This window comes from Cupressus sempervirens, chromosome 10 (genome assembly GCF_028749045.1).
Source record: "Cupressus sempervirens isolate cs-2001-9-10 chromosome 10, ASM2874904v1, whole genome shotgun sequence".
Taxonomy (NCBI): domain Eukaryota; kingdom Viridiplantae; phylum Streptophyta; class Pinopsida; order Cupressales; family Cupressaceae; genus Cupressus; species Cupressus sempervirens.
Genome location: NC_143127.1, coordinates 183,682,034 through 183,691,911, shown reverse-complemented (window position 1 = coordinate 183,691,911; position 9,878 = coordinate 183,682,034).

Below are 9,878 nucleotides of genomic sequence, written 5' to 3'. Positions count from 1 at the left end.
TTCATTCATTGTCCCTTTATAGATGTTTAATTTTATTTATTTATTTTTGAACATGTTGATTTTACAAACTTAGTACTTACATGTGGAGATTTTCATTGATTGTATTTTTTTTAAATGTTGAGATTTTCATTGATTCTAGTTTTTTCTTTAAGAAATTGTAACATAATGCATTTAACAGAATAAGCTCCATTTTTAAAAAATTGTATTATAATTTATAATTACAAATCAGCCTGTAACATAATACATTAAAGTTACAATTGTCAATTACAAACAATTACAACCCTTTGCAAATGACTCAATGTCAAATTGCAATGACCGTGAATTCCTTTTTGCAGATACAAGGGAGCAACAATAGTTGTACGTCAGTTTGTAATTGTATATATGATCAGATATTATTATGTTGGCTCTTGATTCCTGATATGCCATAGTATGCTACTATGCTAGTGCCTGGCTGCCTAACTATCCTGATATGCTGGCTCTTGATTCCTATAACAATTAACATTAAACAAAGTTGAAATTAAATCCAAAATTTGAAATTAAAGAGAAACAAGTAATAAAACGATTATAGTTCTATCACTTACTAAGTTGTTACAGTGTTACTACTTAGTGCTATCAGCTATGATTGCCACTGATAGCAATAGTATCAGTTCGAGAAGATGACCCAACTTCACTGAATTTCTTTAGGGCGCTCCATTCTACATCATTTGGAAGCCCCATTTTTTTGAGGTTGTAGCTAATTAGTTGTAGTCTTGTCAACAAAAAATACTTCTGAGAGATAGAATCATATGATAGGGGGAATCTATCTATAGCATCACTCATTGTTGACAGTGGTTTGATGCAACTTCCAATTCCCTCCAGAGTGAATTCCTCAGGCAATTCCCCTGAATGAGAATTCATCCTGCCCTGCAACTTTTTCATGTAATTTTTGTTTCTAATGAATGTGCTTTCTGAGTTAGCATGATTTGGTAATCCAACATTCAGCAAGTTCGCTATGGTGTTATTCATCTTCATCAACTCTTTGGAAGCAGAATTGAGCAATTCACCAATTCGCGTTACTTCTTCACAATGTTGAGAGACATTAATGGCCATTACACAGACATCCAAGCGGTTGTTTATTCCATGGTTTGCCAAATCCTTGTCACTGGATCTCTTTACTTTATTGAGAACTTGGTCAGAAAGATCTTTTAAGGAACTGGTGAAGATTTGTCTTTTACCCTGAAAATCAATTTTTACATTTTCAAAGACAACTCTGAGATTGCTATTTAAATCAAGCCATTCAACCAAACCATCACTAATCGTCATTATTTTGTCCCAAATTTCTTGTTTAATAAGCTTAACTGTGTTTATTATAGTATCCTTCACATGATGGTCTTCGGAAGAGGTCGTTGTATTTTTTGCCATTACATTCTCCACCTTTTTCTTCATTTCAGACATCTCTTTTTCACTCTTTTTCTGCATTTCCTCTAGTTGCCTTTGGCAATCAATTGCTCTCTTCCTCTCATCCTCCAATTTCTTCTTCAAATCTTAGATTTTATTTGCATTAGTTACCTCTTTTTTCTTGTTTTCCTCGAGTTCCCTTTTCAAATCATGGATTGTCTTTGAAGTGGACTCCTCCTTTTTCTTCGCACAATCCGATTCCTTCTTCAAATCATAGAGACTTTGAGTAGACTCCTCTTTCTTCATGTTCTCCAATTCCTTTCTCAAATTGAGGTTTTGCTTTGCAGCTGACTCCTCTTTTTTCTTTGCATTCTCCAATTCTCTCCTCAATTTGTGGATTGTGTTAGTGCTTGCAGTAACACTAGACTCCGTTTTCTTTGCATTCTCCAATTCCTCCTTCAAATCACTGATAGTTTTTGCAGTTGACAACTCTTTTTGTTTCATATTCTCCAATTGGTTATTCAAATTGTGGATTGTGTCTACAATAGACTCCTCTTTTTTCTTCTCATTCCCCAATTTCTTTTGCAAATTAAAAATCATACTTGCCCTAGACTCCACTTTGTTCTTTTCCTTCTCCCATTCATCCTTCAAAATTTTATTTTCCTTGGTAGCAGATTCCAGCTCAGTTTTCAATTGATTCATGACCTGTGCACTACTCTCTACAGACTTGAACAATTGTGCAGTAGATGCTTGTTCATTCTTAAGTCTTTTTTGGCACTCATCCAATTCTTTACTCAAATGTTGCACTTGTTCATTCATCTTTTCTTGCTAGACAATTGCCTCTGTAGGAGAAGATTTCTTTATCCTGTTTTTCAATTCTTTGAACCTATTGTCTATTGCTTTCTCTTTCGCCTTCACATTATCAAGGTCTGCCTGTAACTTTTCTATTTGCTTTGTAAGCCTTTTGTTTTCCCTCTCCGCTTTTAGAAGTGTAGAGTAGATCATTTTGTTGCTCTTTTGATATATTGATTTTGTCAATATTTTTCACTTTTGACAAATCCATTTGAAGACTAGTAACTTGTACATCGTTACGATTTATTACATTTTGTGGTGGATTATTATCTCTGCCTAGGGGCATAATAGCCATGAAGTTCATCATTTTATTGTTTGGATCATATGTTGGAAATATTTTGTTAGTAGATCCCTGACATTCGACAACTGCATCACTTTTCAAAGTCTTCATAATTTTCCTATTTCTTTCGCTTGTTTGTTCAAACTTTGATGCAAACTCGTTCAAACTAAAATTCGAGTTTTTTGACACAATTGAGTGTTTGAAAGGTGAATTATCAACTATATCATTGAATGCTAATGCTCCTCCATCTCTAGCTAAACTTTCTCCACCTACAACTGTATTTTGAGGATTGCCAACATACTGAAGATGGCCCATTCCAAATCCTGGTGTTTTAGGAGTATTTTCAGGGTTTTGTACAAAAGCCACTGGTGCATACATTGCTAAAGTAACTGCTCACATTTCTTGTGGTGTAATTGTCATAAGTTTTTGCTTTTTTGCACAAGGTTCATCCATGCTAGTGCCAGTGTCAGTGCCAGTGCCAGTGGGATCAACTACAACTGGATTTGAAGATTTAATAAATAATGTGTTGGGATGACCTTTAGAAGTAGAAGTATAATGTTTTTTGCCCTTTTTAGATGAATCATCTTCAATCTCAGAGCTTCTAATGATTGGTTTACTTCCTCTTTTGGGTGGATCTGGTACTAGAACTGGATTCCAAATCCCATCACCACTTGCACCAATGGGCCCTATACCTGCATAACCCATTTTTTGTATCATAGTTGCTCCTTTACCATACGTTTGTTTAATAGAATCACTCATTTGAAGTTTAATAATATCTCTGCCCCTGGTTGACCCGGAATCATCAATACCTTGAATGTCAGCATCAGACTGGAGGTCCTCCTGTCTTTGAATATCACTGTCACTACAAGTCTCAAGTTGATATAGTACAGTTGGATGCTCTTTATCCCAATAAGTGCTGAAAAGGTCATCCTCGTCAATTTTCTCAAAATTTGATGATGTCTTTGGTTCACCCAAATTTTGCCTCATTTTCCAAAACTCAATTGTCTTGGTTTGACACCACATTTCAGATGCACATGCCTCTTTAATCGCTTTCGGCATAGACTTCTTAGAAGTTCAGGTGCTTTCTCATAGAAATTTAAGTATGTCAGAGGCCCTGATTTGTGTGACTCTGATATGTGCAATGTCGTAATTTGGGATGACAGCTGTTGCATTGAAATATTATTCTCTCCTGCATGTTTCTCCATCTCTTTCTTAACCTCATCCCACGAATCCTCATTTTTTAACTTTTCTATCAATGGCATCTCCTAGTGTTGATATTTGCTCGCAGAGTTCCCATTGGCAATAAGTCTTGCTTTTATTATGTTCAGTGGATCATAATTCCAGTGACTAACAAAATGAAAGCCAAAAAAAGTTACCAAATCATTTGCCACTTTGAAAGCCATTCTCTCAAATGTGAGGCCTCCAATTGCGAAAGGCAAGGAAGGAAATATCATTTTCTTTTGTTGTCCATTGAAAAGTTCATCTGCACTCTCCATCTGCCTTACATATTCCAGTGCAAAAACCCTTTCTGTAACATGCATTGGAAGTTTGCAGGGTTCAACCGCTGAACCATTAAACCTTAAGACAGTATACTCTTCCATGAAGAACCAGTCAACCAATTGAATTTGACTTCCCAATTGAATGCAATCTTTACAAGACATAGACAATCTAGGCATTGTAGTGCCTGTGATTTTTTTGGTAAATAGGTGCCAAAAAGAAGTCTACAAAATGGTTGTAGTTTTTATTGTTAGCAGTCATCCTCATCTTATGTGTCCACTCATATACTGGACTTGGTGTCTCTAATTTCTTCTAGGTTTTCTCATCAAACTTATAGACCTCAATATCAAGCTTGTTGTTCTCTGTCTCAAATATTGGGTGATGCTTTGCTAAAAGAAGGTAGCACAAGTAACTTGTGAACCTAAATGTCTTCGTCTTGCTTGTAGTTGTACTTTGTTTAATCATTAGTAATTGTTGTTGCATAGATTCAACAATGTACCAAACAAAATCATATCTTACTGCTACATTGTCAACTGACTGACCTCGACAATGGATATTATAAATCATTTCAAGAACACTGGCCCCCACTTCCTTGTTACTGTCCAATCCCAGGCAAAATGATAACAAAGAAATAGTATTCTGAACCCATGGCACAAAAATATCATACTGATAAGGAGGCTTATGGTCTTTGTCCAATGTAACAGTAACACTACTAGTGGACGCTGAGTGTATTAAACCCTTAATATATGAATCTTGAAAACTTCTTTCCAGCTTGTCATAAGCTTGAGCTAGTTTATCCAAGTCAATGCGCTCATTAGAGCTTTCTGTTCTAAACCCTAACCTTAGGTCTAACAGAGTGAAAAATTCAGTCTCAGTTATTGATAAAATTTCCTCCTGAGTGTTTTGGTTTACAATTGCCTTTCTATTTTCATCATAATTCTGAGCACATAGCATTACAATTTCAGGGCAAGGGAATACTTCGGGTGCAGCGAGGTTTGCAATCCAATAACCAGAGCAGCTAGTTTATTTGTATATGCACCAATACTGTTGTTATATTTGTAATAAATTCTCCCCTTCTGGGGATCTTTCCACTTACTAAACAATGAATGTCTAATTGCCATGATTCCTGAATCTCCATGGATAACAGGATCAAAAATATCATGACATTCATCGGTGAAACCTAGGGTTTGTAGCACTCGTTTGAGTTATATAATGGTGTTCTTTTCCTTTATGGGTGCACTCGTTTGGGAGGTTTTTGACTTTGTTTTGCCCATGTCTGGCTGCTACTGGTTATTAGACTTCAAACCCTATTCAAAATAATTGTAAAGTGTAAACCTAAGACAATTAAAATCAAGATTTCTATTGCTGCAAATCGCAATGAATTTTTTTTGAAAAAAATTAAATACCTGGAATTGAGATTGGATAATTGGTGTTGTCGTCTAATACCCAAGTTTCACACTTTTAGTCTTCAAAAACCAGAACACAACTGCCAGTCTTTGAAAATTTAAAATTTGAAAACCCTATGGCTATTCTATCGAACTCTCGTCTAAGTCGTCTTGCGTTCCAGAACTCTCAACTTCATGCTCTAAAAAGGTAATACTTGAAGTTTAATAGTTAAAATGAAAGTAATAAGAAATTAATGGTTTTAACTTTTATTTACAATGTACATCTAACCATGGTCCGTAATAAATTGTCAAGACTCAAAATCAATATTAAATAATGTAGTGATGTACATAAGTTACACGTGTCACGATTCCGGATGCATATTAGCAAATGGGAAAGCATTCCCCAAATCGGCCTATAGACTATCAAATGGTTATTATTAAATTTATTATTGTTACTATATTAATATATCATATTATATTAAATAATATAATATAATGATAATAATAATGACCATCTCAATCTGATTGATCGAGATTCATCCCGGGCCGTCGATGACTCCAGAATTATTATTATTATATTATACCATATAATATTTATATAATATAATATAATATAATATTATTATTATTATAATATAATATAATAATAATAATGACTTGAGTCATCAACGGAATTATTATTATTATTATTTATATAATAATTATTGACTCGAGTTATCGATAGCTTAGGAGGAATTTCGAGCCGATTTGGGAAATCTTTCCCATCTGCCCAGATTCATTCGGAATCGTGACACGTGTCACGATTCCGGATGAATCTAGGCAGATGGGAAAAGATTCCCCAAATCGGCCCAAAATTCCTCTCGGGCCGTCGATGACTCGATGGTTATAACTTCTTATTATTATTATTTATATAATATAATAATAATATTTATAATAATAATAATAATAATAATATACCATATAATATTTATATAATGTAATAATAATAATATTAATGACCCGAGTCATCGACGAAATTATTATTATTATTATTATTATTTATATAATAATATAATATTTATGTTATATAAATATTAATAATAATAATATTTATATTATATAAATATTAATAATCACATAATATTATATAAATATTAATAATAATAATATAATATTATATAAATAATAATAATAATTTCGTCGATGACTCGAGTCATTATTTTATTATTATTATTATTACATTATATAAATATTATAAGGTATAATAATAATAATAATATTATTATTATTATAATAAATATTATTATTATATAAATATTAATAATAATAATAATATAATATTATATAAATAATAATAATAATAATAATTCTGTCGATGACTCGAGTCATTATTATTATTATTATATTATATAAATATTATATGTTATAGTTATTTATTATATAATAGAACATATACTATAATATAATATAATATAATTATAGTCATATGATATAATTAATAATATAATATAAAATAATAATAATAATAAATTTAATAAAATATATAATGACCATCTCAGACAGTAGACTCAATCTGATAGATCGACGGCCCAGGATGAATTTCGAATCGATTTGAGGAATCTTTTTCCATCCGCCCAGATTCATCCGAAATCGTGACACGTGTCACGGAATCCACGATTATCTGAGATGGTCATACTTATTGTTATTATTATTATTATTATATTATATAAATATTATATGGTTATAAATTATTATTATATTATATTATATTACAGTATAGTATAATTAATTATATTATATGTATATGATATGGTTATAATTACAATTTAAAAATATAATTGCAAATGCTCTATTTTTATTCATATTTATTATTTAGTTTCAAAATTAAAATATAATATAGTTATAATATTTATAAATTATTAAAATTTAACATATATTGAAAATTTTGACAATTGTTTATAAACTATTCTTCATCATTTAAAAGATTTCATAATGAAAAAAAAGTTAGAAATAGGTGACAAGATAGGTATGAAATAAAAATTTGACACATAAATTATAAAAATTTGACACATAAATTTGAAACAAACTTACAAAGTCATAGACTAAGAAGAACAATGATTTGAGATTCGAGAAGCCAAAAACTATTGTTTTCATTGATAATATTTTAGACTGTACAATGTACATAATACTGATTCATAGCTTACATATTCAAAATAGCTGATTAAATCACTAATCAGCTTGGTTTTACTATTTCGTAATTTACAAAAAAGGGCAGGGCCCAATCCAAAGAAAAATACAGAAATCTTGAAAACATTTTTTTGGCAAACTTTTGCCCTAATCAAAACATTTTTTTGCCCCAAAGGGCCAAGGGAACAGGGAACCAGGGAGGCTGGAAGCATGAGCGGGCTGAGGGGCTGAGGGATTGAAGTCTTTAATCAGAAAGGTCTTCAGTTCCATCCACGAGGAATCTATTGGAGAAGGTGATGTCACTGAACTCATCCAGCCATGTGAAGTTTGTCTCGCTGACGTCATCGTCCAATAACAACCATTTCCGTAGAAAGTCCCTTCCAATTCGTGCCCACTTCCGACGACAAGTCAGTTGCCGTTTGTTCATGCCGAGCAAGAAAGGATGCTTATGTATAATGCACCCTATGCCTTCCTCCCAGCACTTGTCTGCTACATCTGCAAAAGGGATGCCAATACTTGGCCCCAGTACCTGCTCGGCCAATAAAATAATTTTGCCATCATCTTCTAAAAATGTTTCCTTAAAAACATTACACAGAAGCATCAACATGTCTATTTGCCTGCCTCCAAGGTCGAGAAGAGATGCGAGGAAGCAGGAGGTAATATCCATGGACACATGGTACCTCTTATCATTTCTCAAGAATTCATGGCCGAGTACCATGCATATAGCATGATGGATAAAAGGACTTCGGCCATTTACCTTGCAAACCATGGCAAGGACATCATCAGGCATTTTGCCCAAAAAGGGCTTTTGTAGAGCCATATCAGTGCATTTCAGGCGAATTGGCGTATCCATGACTACGATTCAAGAAACTGAAAACTCTGCAAAGTGCAACTACAAACCAAGTTCAGATTGAAGAAATTAGAATATGAGAAATGATATTGAAAGAGGAATTGGAGAGCCTATTTATTGGTAGACTATAGTTGCATCTAATTCTTTGGCGTTCGCGATCTTTCATATCTTATCTTTTAGTATTCATATTAATTTTCAAGTGTGTGAAACATCGAAATGTGCTGACATTAATGTCGGACAGTCAATAATGCCTAACATGATTAATGATTTCCATGTAAACTTTTCCACGTGTCTCCATTCTGAAAAATTACGTGTGACTCCAAGTCTTTTCAAGTGAGTGGCCCTGGGATGCATCTACTATCGTTGATCTCTAACTAATCAACGATCAATAAAACTATTGTATTTACTATTAACGTACCAAAAGTGACGATAGTCGACTTCGTAATTGTGACACTGACGTAACGATGTTACGACATTATTAATAACACACCTAACACAGTACACAAGTTGAAACTTGAAAGTGACTACTCAGCAGTCAGTACAGTCACTAACCAATACATGTGCAAATTTCGCTTTCAGATTAAACAATTTTTCAGTTTACCACTGAAGATTAGCCAAGACCATTATTATTCATTTTCCTACAAAACAAGTAATTCGCCTCTGACATTATTAATTCATTTTTGGCAAGGGAAAAAATAGCCATCATTTATATATCCGTCAGTGAAAAAAATATTAATTCGCCACATTTAAAATGATTTTTGCTAGGGCAAGAAACAAATCGCCAACATATAATATTTTATTTCCCTATATGGAACAAAAAAATCGCCCTCGATATGAAAATTTTTCTACCCCTAAGATGTTGGATTCGCCAACATTTTAGGCTCTTTTTTTCGAGAGGGGTTTCTTAAAGTTATCCCTGGTTTTGAGACAAAATTGGAAGTCCTGTATGCTAATTCTATTTTGCAAATTTTGAAACAAATGCACAAATTTTCAAATCCAGATTTTGAAAAAGCCAATTCTTGTCATCTTCCAGGAACCAAATGGACGAACTACACGCCATAAAAAAGTGCATTATACAGTAAAATTGATGAAACAATAGTGGCGCCCACATTAAGGAAGATAGGCCACAGGTATATGATTTGCAGAGATGTTTCCTTTGCATTGGATGAACATTCGAAAAATGACTTTAAATAACAACGTGAGTTGAATGATTGGTTCTTATAGAGTCTATACTTACCTATTTCTGCCGTGTGAAGGATGATGAGAAGTGGTGAGAAAACCTACAAAATCTCTGTACAACACTCACATGTTGTGTACAAGTCTTTCTTATGAATTGCGAGAAGTTTCCTTGGACTTCGAAAAATTAGTAAAATTCCAATGTAAGTGGAACGATTGAATTCTTACAATTTTGAGCAACGTTTTATAATTTCTAATCAAGGATTTGATAGGGAAGATGGGAAGAATTCTTTCC